The sequence below is a fragment of the Budorcas taxicolor genome, chromosome Y, assembly GCF_023091745.1.
Source record: "Budorcas taxicolor isolate Tak-1 chromosome Y, Takin1.1, whole genome shotgun sequence".
NCBI lineage: Eukaryota > Metazoa > Chordata > Mammalia > Artiodactyla > Bovidae > Budorcas > Budorcas taxicolor.
The window spans coordinates 9,949,147-9,973,468 of record NC_068936.1 but is presented as its reverse complement, the minus strand read 5'-3'; the positions used below and the strand labels follow the sequence as shown (position 1 = coordinate 9,973,468).

The 24,322-nt window shown below is 45.8% G+C and overlaps 1 pseudogene; it reads left to right on the top strand.

The window, feature by feature from the left end:
* The first annotated feature begins 2,120 nt into the window (after nt 1-2,120).
* LOC128070981 (testis-specific Y-encoded protein 1-like) lies at nt 2,121-24,097 on the top strand (annotated as a pseudogene).
* The last annotated feature ends 225 nt before the right edge of the window (nt 24,098-24,322 follow it).

The window sequence follows — 24,322 nt, the reverse complement described above, 5'->3', positions numbered from 1 at the left end:
ATTCTCTGCAGATCGGTCCCTGTCAGGAGAAAAATGCCAAAATTTTGTAGCCTTTGAGGCTAAATCACAGAGTTAGAAGTGCAACCTGACATGATCGATGAGCATGTGAAAGAAAATAACCAGGACAGAGAAACTCGGGTGGTTACCAAAACTCATGTTCCTGGAGAAGAAAGCTTGTACTTCTGCATATCTGCAAGTTTCCTGTCAGGGATATTAGTGTGTACACACGCATGTGTGTGCATGTGTGCGCACAAAATTGCCTGACAGTACGCTTGTGAATATGAAGTGTCGGAACTGACCCAGCCAGGTGATGGAAGTTGGATAGCGAAAACATGAAAGCCATAGGGAAAGGTACATACTCAGGCCATGAGACGCACTGGAGCCAGGGTACCAATGCCTGTTATCTCACTGAGTGAGCAGTTTCTAAGTGGAATCACAGTGGTGCACCCAGGAAGCCTGGCAGAAAGGAGAGGCAGGAAGAAATTGACTGGGGGCCACCAGGGAGAGTGCAGAGGAGCCAAGACACAGAACAGGCTGCAATGCCAGACACAGAAGCCACAGCGGGTGACCCCACAGCCCTTTGGACATGCAGCTACAAAGGCCTTTCCATCCTTCTCGAACACTGGGAATTCTTTCCCTGACCGTACCGTGAGCATGAGCAACACTTGCCGTTTATGTGAGGTTTCAGAAATGGACCAGCACCGCAGCATAGGCACTTGCTACCTGCATAGTCTTCCAGTCTGAAACATCACTCTTTGTACTCTTTGCAGAAAGCATATATAGGGGGTCACGACTATACGATGGATGGCTTAGATTGTTCCTGTTGCTGCCCCCCGCCCCACAGGATTGGGTAACTGGGCAGGCTGGTACGTGTTCTCAGATGGAGAACAGAACCACCTGAAAGGGCCTCGATAGGGTAAATGGGCAGACGTACATGTCTCCCGCACCAGTGAGTCACGGAACTTAACAGGGAGTTGTCCTTAGCGACTCACTGGCAGGAATTTGAACAAGGTTCAGGGAGCTTCCTCATGCCAGCAGAGCATGCCCCATTTCTCCCTCTGTGAAAAGTGTGGCCAAGCCACCTCAGGCCTGTGCAGGTTCATGTCTGTCCAGTGAGGGAGGGAGGGTTACCCGACCCCTTCTGCGGTTCAGCAGGGACTGCCCACTGTTGGCTTTCAAGATGGAGAAAGCACTCTCGAAACCTGTGGAAAAAATAACTGATCTCCCGTCGGTGCAACTCACTCAGGAGGAGAAGGGCTTGCCTTCACTCCAAGGATAAGCTTCTCCTATAAGCGCTGGTGTCCATAGAGTGGCAAATGGCAACAGCACCACTTAAAGAGAAGGAGACACACAGACACCAGCCCTGGAACACACAAGGGAGGATTGCTCCAAACAGTGCTATGCCAAAGCAGAGACAAAGAGACAAAGAGAGAGCTCTATACCCTAGGGTCCTGGTGTCCCTGAACAATGGAGATCAACGTGGCAAACGGTGGGGTTTCTCCCTACTCCCCTAGCATCCGGCCAGCAACAGTCTGTCTGTCCCATGGAGAAAAGTATCCAGCCACTTGGCACCCCTGTGTATCCTCTGGATACTCAGGGAGAGCTCCCAGATATTGAAGGTCCTGTGGGACACAGGAGTGTGCTGTTTGGATTGTGGATCAGGAAACCGTGGCTGGAATTTCCAGAACCAGATCAATGACAGTGCCTGAGGTAGCGGCAGATGCAAAACCTGCTAGCTCTCTGGATCAGAGTCTGGCCACGTAGTGGAGCTGGATCCCAGGAACCACGGAAGATGCCATCCGGTCTAGGGGCGTGTCCATCGTGTGCTGTCCACCACCCTCTCGGCCACTGATCTAGATTTGGGTCAGCTGCCTGTGCGTGGCTCACAGCCTAGGGCCCCGCCTGTATGGCTGATGTCCCAGGGCCCGTTCACCCTGTCCTGGGCTCCCACCGTCCGTTTCTATAGTTCAGGCCACCCACCGCCCCCCACCCCCCCCACACACACGCGAGCCATAGCCTCTGAACCATGCCCCACACTCCCCACAGCAAAAACGCTAGTGGGCCCCACAGGATTACTGCACCCTGGGCCGCCATTGCTCACCACTTGCTGTGGTGCTATTATGTCCTGTCCCTTAGCGTCTGACCCAGGCTGGGGTCATGGCCAGAGCCAAGAGGAGCGTGAGAGGAATGCGGGAGCGTCCTGGGACCCCAGACCTCCTTAGCTGTGAGCTCCTTAGGTGCTCAGGGGGATGGGGCCCCGTGGCCTGTCCTGGTGATGCTGCGCATGGCTGGGACGTTGCAGCCACCAGTGGCCACGCCAGGCAAAGATGCCACCCTCTTCAGAGTGGAGGCAGGAGAGGACGGCGAGGCCCAGGTGGACGGAGTCGTGGCAGGGATCAGACGGGGTTTCCAGCTGCTTCCAGAGGACATCACTGAGGATGTGGAGGTTGTGCCGCATGAGTAACAGCGACAGGGGTCCTCCCTGGAGCTGGAGGAGAAGACGGTGGAGGAGCAGTGCCAGGAAAGGCCTGGAGGCCCGAGTGAGCTCCCGGCACTAGATGTGATGCAGGCACTGGCGACCCTGCAAGTGGAACTGAGCTCTGAGCCTGAGAAAACCTACAGGGCCTACGTTTGGTTCATGTGCAAGAGCCATGAGAGGAGGAAGCGGGACTTGGCTCAGAAGAGTGCCATCATCCAGGGCATCCCTGGCTTCTGGGCCAACGTGGTATCCTTCCTGCTACTCCTTGTGGTCCGCTGCTCAGGAGGAGGGGGAGGTGCAGAGGCAGGAGCAGGAGGAGGGGTGGAGGCGAGGGGGCAGGATGGTGGACCCTGAAGGAAGTGTGGTACTGGGCAATTGGCAGGCTCCAAAGGCACAGCTGAGTAGAGTCCGGGCAGGGCCACACCTGTAAGTGTCGCAGCCATGACCCTGTGTGTCTACTTCAGGCCTGCATCTGAGGAGGAACAGCCTCTAAGTCAGAAATGACCAGAGACAGTACACCAGAGCCGCCTTAGCTGACAGTTATTGTTGTCAAGGTGAATGATTCCTTAAATAACTGAGATATGGGAGTCACACACACACACGCACACACACACAAACCCACAGAACATATGTAGACATACACTAGCCAACCCCAACCCCTTTGCTTTCAGACATGGTTTGTCACAACGATTGTTAGTCCTACCATGTAGGCAGTGACATGCCACTACCCAGCATACACAGGTCTGGGAAATAATAGCTATCAGAAACAGCCCCTGCCTGGGGAATGCAGACCACCTCAGATACAGAACACCACCAGGAACACAGAGCCATGAGCTTGTCTGATGGTATGGCAGGGCCTGAGCTCATCAGTAGTGGCTGGGTAAGCAGAAGTGGCCAGCATCCTTGAAGATGCCTCTTCCCGTGTCCTTCTTCCACCCCAGACTAGGGCTGATGCGCCTGGCTCTTCTGGGCCCAGCATGTGGCGTAAATGGCTCCTTGACCTCAAGCAGATTATGAACCACCCTCAAGTTCCTGTCATGATCAGCGACCAAGATAAAGACTTTCTCAGCTACATGATCGACTTGAATGTCAGTGAGGGAGAATGAGGACAGGTGGGCATGGGACTTGGTGGGGTGTGGGAGGACCATGTTATCCATGTCCTACACTGTGAGAGTTTGGAGAGGCTTCGTGGAAGCTGTTAATGCCTGCCTGGGAGGCAAGCTGAGGACCCTAGAAGCTTGCACCTTTTCCCTCCTCCCTGTCCTAGCAGGTACAGGTGCGAGCCATCCACGGTCATGCAGCAAGCTGATCTTTTCCTTTCGAGACCACCCCTATTTCTTGAAAAGAGTGATCATAAAGGAGTATTACCTTGACATCACTGGTAACACGTGAGTCCGGGAATGATGATTGTGGGTGTGCAGGGGTGTGGATGATCCACCTCTGGGATCCACACCCATCTCCCCTCTCTTCCTGCAGGGTATAGGGGACATCGTTCCACTCCAGTCCGTTGGTTCTGGGACTTTGAACAGGGAGCACCAGCTGCAGGCTGGACACCAGGAGCCTTAACTTTCTCAACTGGTTGTCAGGCCACAACTGCCCAGAATCAAACAGGATTGCTGAGGTGGTATTGTTTTGGTCCTGCATACAGTTGATGATTGTTGTTGGAGTTCTTGGCTGCTCGTGTGAGGGTTCAGATCCTGGTCAGCCCAGGGATAAGCTTGCTCAGCTGCAAAGTGTTGCCAGCAGATTATCAGCGAAGATCAGTGGGATGATCTCCTGAAGGACTACCCCAGGAGAGAAGATTTTTCCATGACAGAAACACGTGTGGTGAAGGGGTCTGGAGGTGGGCCATGAAGGGACAGCCTTGTGCTAGCCGGGACACTGTCCTTTCCCAAATGGGCTTGCTCAGTCTCATGCACGCTGGCTGCGGAGTCTGAATTTGGGCCACGCATGTAGCAAGTGGCCTGCTGAGACTGGGGGCTTGGGGATTCAGTGTGTCTGTGAGTGAAGCAAGTCCCCTCAAATCAGTTGTGGTTGCAGAGTTGAGAGTGCTAGGTGATACTATTAGAGGCAGGGTGAATTAAGTTCCTTTGTCAGAATCATCCTTCCATGGGTCCTTCCATCTCCTGGCCTCCTGTTGCTCACTGAGTTTGAGATTGCCTGTGCCTTACACTCCCGCCCCTTACCCTGGGAAGGCCTAAAATTGCAAGGGCGTCCTCTCCGGGGTCCCAGTGCACCTGTGTGCTGACTTTGGGATCTTCTGTGAAATTCCACATCCACCATTTGGTGGCTCAGCACCACCACACATGCTGCGCTGGAAGCGGCTTCAGGCTGCCTTGGGAAAATATGGAAGAATTCGTGGAGAAGGTGAACAGGGAGCCCCAAGGGCAGGACATGGTGCCTACTGTCGCCATCTCCGCCATTGCTGGCCTCGGTCGCCTTCACCTCCTGAAACACCTATGTTCGTTATTTGCATTTGTGTCCCCGTGCTGAGCGTGTGTGTGTATACACACGTGCTTATTTGTGCTGCCTGTGTGTGTGTGTGTGTCCAGCCCAGGGCAGAGGCAGAGATGAAGGCGGCAGGAGAGGAGGTGCTGAGCAACCAGAAGAGGAATCATGAGGCGACCAGGCTGAAGGTGGTCAGTCGCCGTATCTCTGCACTGACCCTGCCCAGGATGGGAACGAGGAAAGGATGGCCAGTGATAACTCCAGACTGTGGCTCCAGATATCTGCAATTAGACCAGATACAAAACATGCTCATCAGTTCTACCGTGTTGTTGTGTGTGTTTGGATCAGGAAAAGGGTTTCACGGTCTAAGGATTCACACAGAGCAAATCACGTGGGGTGGGGCTTTGAAACCACTGCCTGTGGAGCCCTCAGTGTGTGGGGCCACGGGCTGGCCTCTGGAAATGATGGACGTGCCTATGGCAAGACCCGGGATGGTGAGGCTAAGGTCCTGCCGAGATGGGCAGAGAGCTGAAGGAGAAAGAGTCACAGATTGCCTGCTGCACTGGAGACTTGTTCCACACACATGTGACAAGGAGAACTGGGAAGGTCCTGGGCCAGTGCTGCCCCAGATCAGCCCAGCAGCCAGCACACGCCCTCCCTGAGGGTGGCACACACTGGCACGGTATGACACAAAACATGAGATGTGCTAAAGTATGCTGTATCTGCAAAACCACAGGCATCCTAGGAGAGACATGCTGTGAGCGTGGCATGCCTCCAGGCACTTCCAGCCTGCCTCCCTGGCAGTGCCCAAAGGCGAGGAAAGCACAAGTGGCCTTACCTGTGTGACCCTATGCCGGGATATGCCTGTGAGGGAGGGAACAGAGAAAAGACAAGGGCGGTGGGTAAACTGCATGTCCCAAGGGACCCCAGGAGAGGGAGACAGAGAAGCCCCTGGCACAGTTCAGGGCCTGCTGGTTTTCAGGGTCCAGACTCTAGGCAGTAGCGGTCCTGCCAAAGATACCCCATTGTCCACGCTGAAAGTTCTGACATGAATTCCTTCTTTTCTTTGGGGTCTTGCCCCTGGCTTTGGGGGCCTGAAGGGCAAAGGTGCACGTCTGCACCTGAAGGAGGATTCTGGTAGTCTTGCTCAAGCAGAGTCTCTGATTGTGTTGTAGGGGATCTGCACCCAGGTGACACTCAGAGGGATGCTGCCTTCCAGGTGACCGTCTTGGATGTCCCTGGGCCCAACCGGGCACTGGCTGCCTTGGCAACAGGTGCTGTGTAGGGAAGCAGGGATGCATGACTGTAGGGAGTCCGACCTGGGCCTAATGAGAGCAACTGAAACAGAGCCTTGGCATTTAGCAAATCACTGAGGCATGGGTGGTTCAAGCCCTCTTGGTCCATTTCAGATAGTAACACTGCTTTCTGTCCAACGGAGGCATTAGCTCTGGGCCCAGAAACTGCAGGTTTCCCCGGGCATCATCCGTTGGGGGACTCCATGTGCATGGGTAGTGTTAAACACAAAGGAAGATGTGTAGGGATGCCACCTTACTTTTATGGCCTCCAGTTCCATTCTTGGTATCGGAAGAGACCCTGTATCCATGTGCACCTTCTTCACAACCTTGCATCAGACCCAGGCCTGTCACAGTCTCTGGGGGCTTTTGGAGGCTCAGGCGTTTCTGGCCTTTTCCTGCTACGTGGAGATAGCACGTGGGGGCACAGGCAGATGGTGCACACAGAACGCTACACAGATAGGAAGAACAGGGGGCCTCATTCAGAATGCTGGGGGCTGTAACGGGTGGTAGGCTAGCAAGAGGGGCACAACATTGACAAGGAATGACCTAGAGAGGGGCACACCGAGAAAGCAGTTCTTCAAATCAGCTGAGCTCAGAGGTCCTTGTTTTCTGGTCCCCTGAAGGAATGCACAGGCAATGGATCAGGCCAACGTGACTGGTACTGTGAAGCTGTCCAAGGTGATGGGAGAATGCAGAAGGCAGGCACATGTTATACAGCTGTTCATGCCAAGAACTTCCAACCCTGCCCGCTGCTCTGCAGGCCAGTCCCTGTCAATAGCAAATGCCAAGGTTTTGGAACCTTTGAGGATAAGGCACAGAGGTAGAAGTGTAACATGACATGATCGATGAGCAAGTGAAAAAACAAGGACAAAGACATGTGGGTGCTTACCAAAATTCACGTTCCTGAAAAAGAAAGCTTGTACTTCGGCATATGGACAGGTTTCCTCTCAGCGATGTTACTGTGTACACACATATGTTTGTGCACATGTGCGCGCAGAAATTTGAGTGCTTACCAAAATTCATGTTCCTGGAAAAGAAAACTGTACTTCTGCATATGGACAGGTTTCCTCTCAGTGATGTTACTGTGTTCACCCATACATTTGTGCACATCTGCGTGCGGACATTTGAGTGCTTGCCAAAATTCATGTTCCTGGAGAAGAAAACTTGTACTTCTGCATATGGACAAGTTTCCTCTCGGGGATGTTACTGTGTACACGTGTATGTTTGTGCACATGTGTGCGTAGAAATTTGAGTGCTTATCAAAATTCATGTTCCTGGAAAAGAAAGCTTGTACTTCTGCATATGGACAAGTTTCCTCTCAGCGATGTTACTGTGTACACATGTATGTTTCTGCACATTTGCAGGCAGAAATCCCTGCCAGTTCGCTTGAGAGTATGAGCTATTGCAACTGACCTAGCCAGGTGATAGAAGTTGGACAGCAAAAACATGAAGTTCTTAGGGAAAGGTACATAGTCTCTGGCCAGCAGAAGCACTGAAGCCAGGGAATCGCTCCCCGTTATCTCACTGAGCAAACACGTTCTAAGTGGAATCACAGTCGTGCAGCTAGAATGCCTGGCAGAAAGGAGAGGCAGGAGGAAAGAGCCTGGGGAGTGTGAAGAGGAAAGTCCACTACACCTGCAGTTTATGAAAACTAGAAAATGTACCTAATGTGCAGGGAGGACAAACTGTACTTAATTAATTGACTTATCTAAGAGGATTTCCATCCAAACAGCCAGAAGTGCTTCCTGGTCTCTTCTTGCTGCCTGTAGTAAAACATGAAGGGAATTTTTCTAAAAATTTGGCAATTTTTCAGTCTTTTAAGACGACAGAAGATGTTAAAGTTAATGACTCTCAAGCAAGATCATATCCAGGGCATTGAGATTAGGTGGTCTAAATATAACATTTTACACCACCAACAGGCCAGTTCTTCTTCGTATTATTTTTTATAAACAAAGGTGTTCTAAAGGTGAGTGTGACTGTAAAATTGTTTGGTAAGCCTCAGAAAGCTGGAAGGGGATGCCTCATGGCATTATTTAGTCAGGCCAATACCCTCCAAAGAGTTTAGGGGTGTCACTCCGAGATCCTTTCAGTCACACAATAAGACTTCTACCAAGGTTCAGGGTGTTATCCCTCAGCTATCTCAGCAGAAAACCAAGACAGAGTAAGCCTTATTATGAAGACATGTGTGATTGTGGCTTTGGAGTGGGGTGCTTTGCCATGAACACCAGTAAGAGTATCAGGAGACACACCAAGGTTTTAAGATAACATATTTAAGTTCAGCTCGGACTGCAAGGACCAGCAATAGTACAAAATAGGAGCACTGGACTTCTACCTTCTACAAGCAGGAAGCAGGCTAGGGAGACTGTTTCATGTAACCATATACTAGCCACCTTTCACGCAACGGCATCACGTCAGGGGGTAGAGTTAAAAAATCAGAGACTGAAGCCGAGGAAGTTTCCAGGCCTTAAATACTAATCAAAGGACTGCCCACAAGAACCCATGGGATTTCACAACTGCTACTACTGACTCCCATCTCCCCTCCCCTTTCTGGAACAGGAGTGTCTATGAAGGTTATCTATGCCCCAACATACCACCACTGCATGTCGGCTGTGAAAGGGAGCAGATTTACTCATCTCTATTGCTCACACATCCTCAGGTCTAGAGGAACTACACTTGTATAATTTGAACTGATGTGTTGGAGACTTGAGAGGCTCTTGGACTGCAAGGAGATCAAACCAGTCAATCCTAAAGTAGATCTCTCCTGCATATTCATTCGAAGGACTGATGCTGAAGCTGAAGCTCCAACACTTGGGCTACCTGATGCAAATAACTGACTCTTTGGAAGAGACCGTGATGCGGAAAAAAAATGAAGGTAGGAGAAGGGGACAGCAGAGGCTGGGATTGTTGGATAGCATCATCGACTCAATGGACTTGAGTCTGAGCAAGCTCCTGGAGTTGACGGACAGAGGAGCCTTCAGGGCTGCAGTCCATGGGGTCGCAAAGAATACGACACAACTGAGCAACAGAACACTTGAGATACTGTACACGTGGACCCTGATCCATAGCTGGACCTGACTTAGACGACAAGGTCCTGAACTTCAAGTTAATGCTATAACAGATAAATCGTTTGAAAGCATTGGCAGGAAAATGCATTTTGGACATACAAGCATGTAAACAGTTTCCGGCCATCTGTGTACCACGCGGTTTTAAACTATGTCCACGGTTCCTTCCTTCTCCCCTTCACATGTGTGGTGGACTTAGTGGCTCACTTCTCATGTTAGAATATTGTAGAAACGAACAATGAAGCGTCTGAGACTAGGTCATAAAAGGCACTGCAGCCTCCTTGCTCATCCTCTTGGATCACTCACTCTAGAAGCCAGCTTAGTCATATCTTGGGAACACTCACGTAGCCCTGTAGAGAGGCCCATGTGAAAGAACCGAGGCTTTCTCCCAACAGCCAGCAAGCAAACTGGTTTCAACAGCTATGTGAGTAAGCCATCTTGGAAGGAAATCCACCGGCGCATGGCAAGGCTTCAGAGGATGGCAATCTCATGAGACACTGAGCCACAACACTCAGCTGAATTACTCCTGGATTCCCAACTTTCACCAGCAGTATGAAACTATATTGTTTCAAGCTGCTAGTTTTGGCTAATTGGTTATGCAGCACTCGTTCATTAATGCACTGCCAACTTTGGGCAATGCCTTTATTCAGGGCTGCCTGTCCATCTAGTCCAATCTAATCCAGAATCTGCTACTTCACTTTAGAAAACACAGCCCACCCTTGATTTGACCACCCTCAGTATCAGATCAAATATCATTTCACTCACCTGAATATCTTATCAGCCTTGCCTAGCCTCAGCAATGATCCTCTCAGTTGAGCCAGAATCCACCCTCACCCTTATAGTCCTCTTAATAAGTTTCCATCCACTGACACCCATTCTGTTATTGTTGTCCATTGCTTTTCAGTCTCCCATCTCTGTTTGTAATCCCATGGACCCACCCTGTTCCTTAGCTATAAATCCCAGCTGCATCCCTGCTGGAGTCAGACATAAGCTCAATCTCTCTCCCATGTTATAATACCCCACTGTAGTACTCTTACCTTGAGTCAAGTTTTCCTTACAACCTTTCGGAAGTGTTATGAATAATTTTTTAACATTGCCAAGTTCTGTTAGTAAGGATAATTCTCAAAGGAATATAGTTTTATACCTTACTCTCTATACTATATTCATTTGGGGGAACAAATATCTAAAATTAAAACATTTTATGTTTTCACCATACAAACAGAAAATATCTTTGAAACTACATTTACATATCTTAAAACATGTAGGAATCTGAAAAGGATGTGTGTATAGACATGTCAGTGGATACACACACATACCCTCAGAGCTCCAAGGAAAACTTAATTCTCAGCAAACGATAAATTAATCAGCCTGAAAATAGTGAAATCTTTGGAATCAACTTGCCAAAAATCTTAGACAATGAAATTTTAATTAAAAACCATGTATACATAAAAATATTTGGGATTCAGACAAAATTGCCAAATAAACATAGGTCAATCCCTAAACCATCTATGAGGAAAAAAAGAAAAAAGAAATCCTCAGTATCATGTAATAACCTATAATGGAAAAGAACCTACCAAAGAATAGATACGTATCTGCATAACTAAATCACTCTGATATACATCTGAAATTCAAGACTGTAAATTTAATACATTAACAGAGAGAAAAATTGTAAAGAAAGCTTCTAAAATACAAAGTTACAAAGGAAAAAATCCTAAAGAATGTAGAAAGTATATATGAATTGAAACAAAAATAGAAAACAACAAAAATAAACCTTGTTGGGATAATAAAGCAAGAGCTGCTTCTTGGAAAAAGAAAATCAGAAACATTGATACAACTGTGGCAAATCTAATAAGGGGACAAGGAGGTTAATTATGGGATTCTGAGAGGATAATATTCAACTCTGAGTGGAATTACATTTGTTTCAGGAAAGGTCCAGTCAAGCAAAAATCTGGAGAAAGAAAGGGAAGGAAAGAAAGAGGAAGAGAGACAAGGGAACAAAGCAAGAAAAAGAAAGGAACGAACGGAGAACGAAAGAAAAGTAAATGTCTCAACAAATGTTGTAAACTATCCAATCAAACAATTCTCTTCAAGATCTAAAAACAGAAACGGAAATTTATTAAGCCAGATACTCATTGCTTTTGATGGTACTCAGAACAAGAAAGCCCATTTACACATCACTATTTAGAAGTTCAGAATTGGCCAACACCAATACGATTATTTAAAAAAATAAAAATATGCCATGTTATTTGTAAAAAGACAGCAGAAATAATTTTTTAAAAATTATTTCTACAAATATTAATTTTACTTACAATGTTTGGCAACATTAATAAAATAATAAATTTTTCCCAAAAGAACAAGCACAGCAGACAAGGAAATTCACAAAGGGTAGTAACAAAATAGTAATGTTGACAGATCTTCAATATATTCGCAAAGAAAACAAAGTGTCATTGTGTGAACAAAATATAGAGGTATCAATAGAAAAGCAGAGGAAGCTCCTGAAAGAACTCAACTCACTATTAACTATCTTTTATTTGCAGGCACAGAATCTGACTCAAGTTAAATCTAAGAAGCAAAGCCCTGAGGTTATTATCTCTTCGTTTGTGTGTGTGTGTGTGTGTCTGTGTGTGTGTGTGTGTGTGTGTGTGAAAATTTAGGAAATTTAGGCTGGAGAGGGAAGAAGAGGATAGAGACTTCAAGTGCCTTGAAGGAGGAGGAGGAAAGAGAGGGGGTTGGAGATTTGATTGTGTTATTTGAACAGCATTGGTGAAGCTCAAACAAGGGAGGTAGCAAGCCATGCAGGCCTACGGGAAGAGCATTTCCCGAAGAACAGCACTTGCAGTCTCTGGATCGGGAAGAAATGGAATTTGATGGAGGAAAACCAAGGCCAGTGTTGTCAAAAAGAGTACATTCGTAGGGAAAATAGTAGAGTAGAAGGACAGAGAATGGAAGAGAGGAAGCAGTCAGGGACCATATTGCTGGAACCTTTTAATTTGGCAATAAATACAACTTGTCCTCCTTAGGAGCATACTTCACAGCAACTAACAGTAACAGTGTTGATAATACTCAGCAACAATAAAAACACATAACTAAAACATTTCGTATTTTTTACTACAGAAATCGAAGAAAGGAGATAAGAATGCAATAGTCTGCGTATTTATTTACACACAGAGTTTTCACCTGAGACCAGAATACACACACACTCTTTATACAACTAAAAGTGGTTTAAGCTGACACTCAGCAAAGTGCTTGGGCCCAAGTAAACTAACTGGAAAGCCCTAGTAAAATATTCAAAGTGCAAATAAACCAATCAAGCTTCGAGTAAATAAACACAATTTATTTGAATTTGAATTTACACTCAGGAAATTACCTAAAATGGAGACAATAGACTCACTACAGCTTAATCATCTGTAGTCCTTCCTCTTCAGTTCTGAGAGGGATGCTAACCCCTTGGTGATTATCACTTTCCAGCATTTTGGGAAAGCTTAGAGGACTTAAATAAATTGAGGAGTGGGGAGAGTGGGGAGAGACAAAGAGGAGGAGAAAGGAAGAGGAAACGGAGAGATTGCTCCTGGCATAGGTCTACAGACAGGATCCCAGCTTCCTTGAATGGTGCACAGAGACCGCTAGCTATCTGTGCCAGAAGTGGAGAAGGGGTGACATTCAACTCCAGGAGGAGACTCAACTCCAAGGACCTACAGAGGCAGCCAAGTGTGCTGATGTTCAGGAACCAATACTTAGAGGGGTTGTACCCCACAGGTCTGTGAAAGAGCCCTTGGAGACCGCAAGAAAAAAAGGTTTCCACAAGTATAATCACAGATTAGATGGTTGGCGAGATTAGAGGAAGGATAACTCTATGACCTGATAATTACTGAAATACAGGAGACAATTCCTGCACATCAGACTGTGTCAAGAAAGACTGAAACTCAATTAGTTTGATACAATGGGAAATTACACACGCCAAGAATTAGATGTTAACGCTACTACATTTGTGTCCAAGGCAAGATAAGATACAAAACTGAAATCTTCACATGTTCAACTAGGGTAAGACACATGTAACTGGAAAATATAAGGAAGAGTTCTAAAAAGGGTTTAATCACCCTGGACTATTTTTATCCGCCATATTTACTATTCTTGGACAACTCCATTGTAGCTTAAGGGTAAGAGAACTCAATTTAGCCCAATTCAAAAGCTGAACAGATTTCCTGTGTTTGATCCTTTGCAGTTAAAACTATGGGTCCAGCACAAATCAAAGTGGACGTCAAGGCTCTCTTTCCTTTGGGAATTTTAACTTGCTTTGCTACTGTGTCTGACACAGATATGCCTACCTCATTGGGACTACAGGCCAGCCAACTGGCAAAGGGGACGCAATGAATCAAATTCCCCTTTTGATCACTCAACAGGAGGTCCACAGGCACCAGGTCTCATTCTATTAACTATCTCTGCTTCTCCAACTGCAGTCAGTGATACACAGGGCCTGCTTGATGCTTGCAAGGGTCTCTCACCAAACACAGGCATTGTAACCGTTGGCTTCCTTGAGATGTCCCTGGGCTAGGTAAACGCACTCTGAGACAGTGTTCCTTCTACCTTGGCTCTATGCCTGGAGTGAATGTATGCCTCTTCCTCAGCTGGGACAAGAAGCCACAGCTCTTCACTGATTAAATCCCGTGTCTGGTCCAAACTCACATCATAGCTTCTCCATCAACTTCTCCACTGCACGCTTTCAGAGCCAGGTTATCTTCGATCAGCCCAAGAGGCACTTCAGAGAGTGACATTCAAATCTGGCTATATAGCTGATACTGAGAACTTCAAGGCATGAAAACAGTTGAAAATTACGTTGCTAAAACACTCTACAGATTATATGTATACTAGAGCTTTCGAACTTACAAGTAACATCAGCTACCGAAATAGGTTCTTACTTTTCCTTTCTCCACTTCTCTCATTCTCTCTCTCTCTCACACACGTGCACACAATCTTTTTACATGTTAAGACAATTATATGAAAAACAGATAATATATTTTTAAATAACATCTCAATACGCAGATCAAACGACATTGTACTTCCTGTATTTAAAACAAAATCACATAAATTACCCATCGGTTTCCCTATATTTGATATTATTGAATAATGCTATAATTTGATCTTTTTGGTTTTAATGGGGTTTTTAACTTTGACTGAAATACTTGCTTCAGACTTACTGAAAGCAGAATTAACTTTTTTCTTCTTTTTTTGACCTCCTACTTTTAGATTTGGGGGGTGATGATTCAAAATCAGATGTGTTCACAGTAATGGATGCTACTTCCACCAATCCTGGTTGAAGGGGTTCCAGTGATACCTGAATAACAATTTTTGTTTCAGGAGACAATCCTTCTAGCTGCTTAGGCTTCTTAAACATTTGATGACACTGGGTCTTGTGCTCCCTTTCCTCTTTGGAAGTTAAAAACTGTAGCCGACATTTGGAACACTGGCGAAAACTCTTTTCCCAGTGCCCTCTATGATGATGTCCGTAGGCTGTTGCAGTTTTAAAAATTTTGAGACAAAACAGGCAAAGTAAATTCTTAGTGTCACCATGGTATGCTCTGAAATGTGCATCCACATCTGCAAAAAATGATGATCTGTAACTGCAAACCTGGCATACATAGGGCATTTCACCAGGCTTATGATTGTCTTTCATGTGCTCTAAGAGAACCTGATCTGTCTCAAAGGACAACTCACAGATGCGACAGACTGCGGAGGGCTCCTGGGAGTGTGGACACTTTCAATGTGACACTGCATCTGGAAGGGAGTAGGAAACTGGCGGAGGCAGTGCCGGCAGGTGGTGTGGGTTTTCCAGCTGTCACCTCTCTGCCTCTCAAGTTCCAAATGGTGCTTCATGTGATTCATAAACTTGACATTTTTTAGAACTTTCAAGCAGCTGAGGCATTTAAACGCTGTGTGGGTCTTCGGTTCTGGCTGCCCAACTCCTATATGCTCTCCATAGTAGAAGTCACCAAGTAACACAGTCAGCTTTCCTTCTGTGGGATCACCAATTTTGTCTGGACTTGCTAAACTTGGAAAATCAGTTTTTGTCAGTCCATTTTCCCCTAAAGGTCTTACAGGCTTGCAATGAACACTGTCCTTTGGAAAAGGTGTTGGACAAGGTTCTCCATTCTGAACATGGCTTAGTGAGGTATGGACACGGTCTGGTGTGCTTTGCTGAGTGGTCACTGTATGAAAAATACCTGAAGGGGAAAAACCTAAACAATGTTCCCCTATAATGCCATCACTGAGCTTAGGCCTTTTGGGATTTCTGCTATTTGTTTCACAAGTGGAAAGTACCTTTGAGACATGAGGACTTTTATTCATATCTCCTGCAGAAACCACTCTTTCTGCTGGATGCTGCAATGAACTTGTGAAGGTAATCAAAGAAGAACATGACTCCTTTGAAAAGCAATTCGGCACTCTTTGTGGTGAAATATTTTTATAATCAGCTTGAGACGGAGGTTCAATAATAATAGGACTATCTGTTGATCTTGATTCAGAGTCAGAAACTGGCAAGACAGCCTTTGCTTCTGATGTAGGAGTCACATGACTAACAGGCTGTAATTTGTCAGCGTTACCTTTCCTGAAGTGACCATACCTTTTTCTCCTTGAACAAGAACCTGGGGTATCTCTGCTCAGTACGTTTGAAACGACTGGTTTTGAAGCTGAGCTCATCCCAACAAAGATCACGTCAGCATCTTCATTTACATGTTCCACTCCGACCAAGATCACTTCATCATCATCATCATCATCTGCTTGTTTGGTTTCTCCCTCCCTTTTCCGTACTTCTGGCTCTTGTTCTTCTTCACGTAACATACATGGTAGTTCCATATTTTGAGTACTTTTTTATTCTTACAGGGTGCGGCCACAAGTCCCAGGGCTTCCTTTATACAAACTGCCACCTAAGTATAAACATACTACATATTAGTTAAGTACAGAAAAATGGGCTATTTGATTATCTCCAAAACTCTAGAGTAGTTTTAAACATCCTTATCTTACAGACAAAGACACCGAGTGTCAACGAGACTCAGTGACAGCTGAAAAACCTATGACTACAAGTCTACATGGCTCTAGAATCATAAGCTTTGTCCCATGTTCACTTTAACCTCTTCTATTTAAAAAAATAAAGAAAAAAAAACAACAACAAAAATCCACCACGACTGATCATTAGGTGAAATCACATGTAAAGGACGAGTATTTTTACAAAAGCACTGTTGTACAGCGTTCAGAAACATGGACTTTGGAGTCAAAGAAGATTAAGTTGGAATTCTAAGTTAACCACACACCAGTTGCATCTTCTTGGGCAAATTTATAACTTTTAAAGGTGTTTCTGTCTCTTAAAGACAAACATGCTTATTTCTTAGACTTAAGGTTACCAGCTCTTTTTAAAAAGGCATCGGCTATTCAAGGGCATCTTGTTTTGTAGTAAAATTTGAAGAAAACGTATCTTAAATGCACATTACACCTGATTCACAAATTCTAATTTCATAAATGTTAACAAAGAAAATAGGTAGCAAATTCAAAGTATAATCTATCTATACCTAGTTAACAAACAGCATAATTCAATGTCAAGCACTTAACACAGGCCTAGGAAATTGAGAATGAGCTCTCTTTGATAATCTCACCCCAATTCCACACCGATATTTATCCTAAATTTCTCCCTCTAATCCTGGCTAAACTTAAATCCAACAATGCTTCATCCTTCACGCCACAGGTCTCTTCCCCACATAGCAGGCAAAGTGATGCCAGTATTTCTCTCATACCAATATCAGACAGAGGCATCACACACACACACCTTGATATCCCTTACGAATACAGGTGAAAGAGTCCTCAACAAAATACTGGCAAACGAAATCCAACAACATATAAAAAAGACTGTATACCATGATCACATGGGATTTAGGGAGGTATGCAAAGTTGCTTCATTATATGAAAGTCACTCAACATTATGCCATTTTAAAACAATGAAACAAATAACACATCTGCCTGAAGAAAAAGCATTTCCCTGAATCTAGCACCTTTTCAGAACTGGGCTTAAAAGAACACTTAATAATTAAGAACAGAAGAGAACTTTCTCAATCAAAGGGCACCTGTAAAAAGACCCACAGCTAACATCACACTTAATAATGAAAAACTGAAAGCGTTCCCTCTAAGACTGGGAACAACACAAGGAAGTCTATTACACACTTTGGCTCAACATTATACTGGCAGTTCTATAACCAGAGCAATCAGGTAACAAAAGAGAAATGTTGTTGTTGTTAAAAAAAAAAAAAAAAAAAGACAAGAAAAAACAAAAACAAAAAACAGCCTTCAGAATGGAAAGGAAACAGTCGAAGTATATTGGAGATAACATACTTTTGTATATAGAAAATCTTGAAGAAAACACAAGTATCAGAATTAATATAAAGCTTGCAGAATAGAAGACAAATATTTTAAAAGTCAACCACATTTTATACAGTAGCAACGCATGTTGTTAAGTAAATACTTGAATCTACACTAGCATTAAAAAGAATACTTAGGAAGTCAGAAAGAGAAAGACAATATATTCTTTGGAATGGCTGAGTAATACTCCATTGTGTATATGTACCACAGCTTTCTGATCCATTTATCTGTTGATGGACATCTAGGTTGTTCCATGCCATGGCTATTATAAACAGTGCTGCGATGAACACTGGGGTCCATGTGTCTCTTTCAATTCTGGTTTCCTCAGTGTGTATGCCCAGCAGTGGGATTGCTGGCTCATACGGCAGTTCTATTTGCAATTTTTTAGGGAATCTCCACACTCTTCTCCATACTGGCTGTACTAGATTGCATTCCCACCAACAGGGTAAGAGGGTTCCCTTTTCTCCACACCCTCTCCAGCATTTATTGCTGGCAGACTTTGTATGAATCAATTCTAATGGGATGGATGAAACTGGAGCCGATTATACACAGTGAAGTAAGCCAGAAAGAAAAACACCAATACAGTATACTAACACATATATATGGAATTTAGAAAGATGGTAATGATAACCCTGTATGAGAGACAGCAGAAGAGACACAGATGTATAGAACGCACTTTTGGACTCCGAGGGGAAGGAGAGGGTGGGATAATTTGGGAGAATGGCACTGAAATATGTACACTATCATGTAAGATAGTCGCCAGTCTATGTTCCAGGCAGGATACAGGATGCTTGGGGCTGGTGCACAGGGATGATCCAGACAGATGATATGGGGTGGGAGGTGGGAGGAGGACAGGATTGGGAACTCGTGTACACCCGTGGCGGACTCATGTCAATGTATGGCAAAACCAATACAGTGTTGTAAAATAAAATAAAGTAAAAATTAAAATTAAAAAAAAAAGAGAAAGACAAATCTCGTATGGTATCACTTACATGGACTCTAAAATATGACACAAATGAACTTATCTATGAAACACAAACAGACTCACAGACAGAGAGAGCAGACTATGTGATTCCCAAGAGGGGAAAAGTGGGGCAGGCATAGATTGGGAGCTGGTGTTTAGCAGATGCAAACTGTAATATATACAATAGACAAACAAGATCGTACTGGATAGCACAAGGAACTACATTCATAATTTGTGAAAAACAATAATGGAAAAGGGCATGAAAAAAAATTGTGTGTGCATATACACACACAATTTACATATGAAGGAAAGGAAAGGACAACTGTTGGCAAGCACGTACAGAAACTGGATCCCTGTGTGTTATGGACAGATTTTAAAATGGTGCAGCTGCTACAGAAAACAGTTTAAAGGCTCCTCGAAAAATTAAAAAACTGGAGCTGACACACGATTCAGCAATTCCACTTCAGGATATAAATTCAAAAGAAGTTAACATGGGGTCTTGGGATATCTGCACAGCCGTGCTCACAGCAGCACGAAGCACAACAACTAAGAGGTGGAACCATCGAAATGTCCATCAAAAAGTCATAGATACATACAATGAAATACTATTTAGCCATATAAAGAAAATTCTGTCACATGCTACAACATGCATGATCATTTCAGACATCAAGCCAAATGAAATAAGCCAGTCATACAAAAAGACAAATACTGTAAGTTTCTACTTGTATGAAATAGCTAACACAGTCAAGCAATCGAGAGGAAACAAAAAAGAACGACGGAGTCCACGGTCTAGGTCAACAGGCAAGAAAAGAGCAGTTACTGTTTAATGGGACAAGTGATGGGCACAGAGTTTCGATTTTGCAAGATGTAAAGGTGTAGAGATCTGTTTCATAACAATGTGATAAGGAAGTCCCTGGTAGTTCAGAGGTTAGGACTCCACAGTTTCCTATCAGGGGCCTGGGTATGATCCTCAACCAGGGAACTGTCATTCAAGCTGCATAGCACAGCTAAAACAACGACAACGACAACAAAACAACACTGTGACTATGTGTGTGTATATGTGTTAGTCACTCAGGTGTGCCCGACTTTGCATCCCCATGGACGAAAGCTCACCAGGTTCCTTTCTCCATCGGATTTGCAGTGGCTTGCCATTTCTTTCTCCAAAAGCTGATGAAAGTGTGTGAAATACTAGCATGCAAAAATGGTTAAAATGGTAAAAATTTAAGTTAGATGTTTTCTACAACAATTAAAAAAGAAAAGCTTTTAACAACCAGGAAAAGAATTTGAATAGACATTTCCGACTCTTTGCAACCCCACGGACTGTAGCCTATCAGGCTCCTCCGTTCATGGGATTTTCCAGGCAACAGTGCTGGAGTGGATTACCATTTCCTGCTCAAGGCGATCTTCCCGACCCAGGAATTGATCCCAGTCTCCTACATTGCAGGCAGACACTTTCCCTTCGGAGCCACCAGGGAAGCCCCTAGCAAAATGTAAAGCAGTCTCACTGAGATACTACTTCACACCCATACTACTTCACACCCAATCAAAATGACGAATAATAACAAGTGCTGCAGAGGACGTGGAGAAAAGGAATCTTCAGATATTGTTGAGGTAATTGCTGTAAAATGGTACCACCACTCTTGCAGAAGTGGTTTGTCAGTACCTCAAAAATTAAATATAGAGGAGCCATATGATCCAGGAATTTCCCTCTTTTGTACATATCCACAAACACTGAAAATGTTCAGTCCATGCAAAATCAGTGTTCACAGCAACATTACTCACTATAGCCACAAAGAGTACACCATCCACGTATTACCCAACATTGACGAATGGATAAACAAACTGTGGTATATGCTCAAAACGGACTGCATGGAAGCCATTTACCATATGCAGCCATAAAAATAAAACAAAAACATTCACTGCTATACAGCCATGAAATGGAGAAATCTTGAAAGTACACAAACGAGGGGACTTTCCTGGAGATCCAGTGTTTAAGACTCTCCACAGGTGCCATCCCTGGCCTGGGAACTAAGATCCCACATGCCACAGAGCTAAATAAATAAATATTGAAAAAGAAAATATGACATCTGAATCAAGCCAGACACAAAGGTCACACTTTGTATGTGGGAGAACTGTAGGTGGAAGAGAAGCAGGAAAGAGAAGCACTCTGTAATCCAAGTGAAACATTTTTTTCAGGGAGGAGGAAATGAGCTAGTCTCATAAAGGATGCCAATAAATTAAATAAGATAACAACTAAAAATTGACCACGGAGTTAAACATTTGAAATTCACCTGTGGCCTTGACAAGAGCGGCTTTAAAGGAAAATGAGAGAACTCGAGATAACAAAGCCTAGGAACAACTCTGCAGAGGTCTATAATAAGCAAACATGAAAAAAAAGCAGCAGAAGCAGGATGTGTCACCAAAGATGATTTTTAACGACAGGTCACATTATAGTCAGTCTGTTTGCTGATGGGAACCATCCAGAGAAACAGAAAACTTAATCCGGGACAAAGAGGAGACTTGCTAGAAGATCAAGAAATGAGTAGGTCTAGAACTGAGTACATCAAGAATTGAGTAGATCAAGCCAGAGAGCACACAAGCTGGAGAAGGCAATGGAAACCCACACCAGTACTCTTGCCTGGAAACTCCCACAGATGGAGGAGCCTGGTAGGCCGCAGTCCATGGGGTTTCGAAGGGTCGGACACGCCTGAGCGGCTTCAGTCTCATGCACTGGAGAAGGAAATGGCAACCCACTCCAGCGTTCTTGCCTGGAGAATCCCAGAAAAGGGGGAGCCTTGTGGGCTGCTGTCCATGAGACCGCACAGTCGGACACGACTCAAAGCGGCTTAGCAGCAGTAGCGGCACACAAGAAGGGTACACAAGCCAAATAATTTGCTCACATTGACAGAGCTGAGGTCATATGAAACAAAAGGCTGGCATGGTGGATTAATGGGTACGGTAACCAGCCTTCAAGTGAATCGAATCTCCTGATATTCCCACCGTTGCGTAGTTCTCTCTCAATCTATCACAGGGTTGACCTGGGAGACTAAGCAAATACACAAGTGAAGATGTGTAACATCTGAAAGAAGACTCTGCACTTTATCATGGGTGCAAGTGCTTTCCTGAATCACTCATTCTGAGAAAAGACAGCAGCCTCCACAAGAGAAGCCCCTTGGAGAGGCCCACAGAAGGAGGAACTGAGGCTTCATGAGTACAGGCAAGTGAGAGAGCGTAGATTCAACAAGCTAAGTCTTCAGAGGTGGCCAAGCCAGACAAAAGCTTGACTACTACCTCAGGAGAGATCCTAGGCCAAGAGATAACAAGTGTGAAGTTCTTTCAAACTATTCAATTTTGAGATCGTATGTACAACACAAACATTTCAAGTTATAATACCATTCACATCATACTTACACACAGAAGAGTTCTCCTATAAATATAGCAAAAATTAAAAAAACACAGACACACAGACACAGACACAGACACAGACACAGACACACACACACACACACACACACCAATCCAAAGCACCGAAACAAGGAGTTGCCTGGCAGTCCAGTGGTTTGGTTAGGACTCAGTCCTCTCACTGCCAGGATCCTGTGTTCGATCCCTGGTTGGGGAACTAATATCCTATGAAGCCACATGTTGCGACCAAAACAAAACATGCTGTGAAGTTCAAAGCTGTACCAGCAAGATAAGTATACAACACAGCTGTAGGCACAAGTTGCTGGGCATAGGGCTTCCTATGATCTTGTTTACTCGCATGAAATGAACTCAGATGGTGCCTCGCCCCCATCCAGTGGAGTTCACTTACTTGATGAAAAAAAGCCCTTAAGGATACAGAAATGAGCAAGTAATCTCACGTGAACACGTTAAATCACAGGACATTGTCTCTGAATGAACCACTTGATTCATTTATTCATTTGGCCATGCTGTTTGGCTTGTGGGGTCCCAGTTCCCTGACCAGAGATTGAATCCAGACCACTGCAGTGAAAGCCCAGAATCCTAATCACCAGGCCACCAGGGAACCCCCACACCTGCACTGCTTTGCTTTCCTAGCTAAAACCTTAGGATATGTGCATTGCCCCATTTTAGCCTCACCAAGTGGTAGGAGTCAGCTCTACACAGCTTAAGACCCATGGTGCTCTTACTTTTTTTCTTTCAAGAAGGCAGGAGAAAGCAAGTCACCCTGCCTGTTTTTAAGCTTGCCACTCAGAAAGCTGCAAACCTGAAACCATGATTGCCCTGAAGTCAGCACCCGCAATCAGGGTCAGGTAATCCCCAATCAGGAATACTCTCTCTCAACACCAACGTGTCAGCCGACGAATGAAAGGAGAAAAACGGAAAGTAAGAAAGCCACAACTTTGTCCCTTATTGTAAAGATGTCTGTCACCTTACCTCAGGGGCCCACTGAAATCCTGAGCGCTTGAGACCTACCAGGCAGCAAACGGTCACATCCTGGGGACAAGCAGAAGAAAAGCTCAGGGTGAGTCACCTGTTCCGGGAACATTCTATCCCCCCAGGCCCTACCTGGTCCTACCCTACGGATGCTGACCAGGTGTCTCACACTCAACCAGACCAAGTGATTGAACTCCTTTGCCCTGAGCTTCTTCCTCCCACCTCCCTTCTCTCAGTAACAAACAAACAAATACCTCATCTGCCAACTTCCCGAACCAAAGGCCTGAATCTCGGGGCCCCCAAGGACGGGGCAGCCCTGGAGTCCGAGGAGAGGCAAGAGGAAACAGGAAAACGACCAAAGCACCAGGGCAGTGAAAAGGCCACTAGATCGATTTTTTTTCTTCTTTTTTTTTTGCTGCGCCCACCTGACTGTGCCTGGGTGCAGAACCGGCTTGGGCCGTGAAGATTTGTGCCTGTGTGTTTAAATACATTAGGTTCCACAGGAGAGCTGGGCGTGGTGCCGGGGGCCAGGGGCCCAAGAGGCCCTTTCCGCGAGCTGGCTTGTCCCACCCCCTGGGCAGGAAAGCTGCTGGAGAGCAGAGCCCGCCCAGACTAGAGAGGGGAGAGGGTGAAAGGAGCCTGAGGCCTGTGGGTCCTGCCGCACGCTCCCTCCTGAGGGCCCGCGGGCCCTCACCAGCCGCCCCGCCGAGCAAGGCCTTGTGCGAGTGGGGACCCGAGAAACCCTCCCTTTAGCCGCCAGGCACCGCTTGGGCTGAACCACGCTCCAGTCCTTACCGGTCCCCGTTGATGGAGGAGACAGAACTGCCTGCGGCTCACCTGCCCTAGGCAGTTCCCAGATTGAGCCTGAGGACGCGAGCCTGAGGCGATGAGGCCTCCTCAGGTCTGGGGCGCCGCCTCAGCTCCCCCTACAGGCGTGCGGGCTGCCCCCGATGATTGGCTGCCAGGTGTCGGCGCCTGCAATCTGATTGGCCGCGACGCCCAGTTGGGCGCATGCGCGGGCGATGAGCCCTCCCCCCGCCCCTTCACCCCGTAAAAGCACCCGCTGAAGGCGTGGTCAGCCTGAATGTGAATCTCAAGGGTCTTGGGTCAAGATTGCTCAGCTCACCAAACGCGAAGAAAGAAAAAATAGATGGCACAGTTGCCAGGGCACAGGGCTGAGAACGGCCTCCGAGTCTACCAGGGGAGTCCAGTGATGGTGTCCAGCACTCACAGCCCAGATCTTGACGCCCCTCCTCTTGGAATTACATTTCAATCAAGG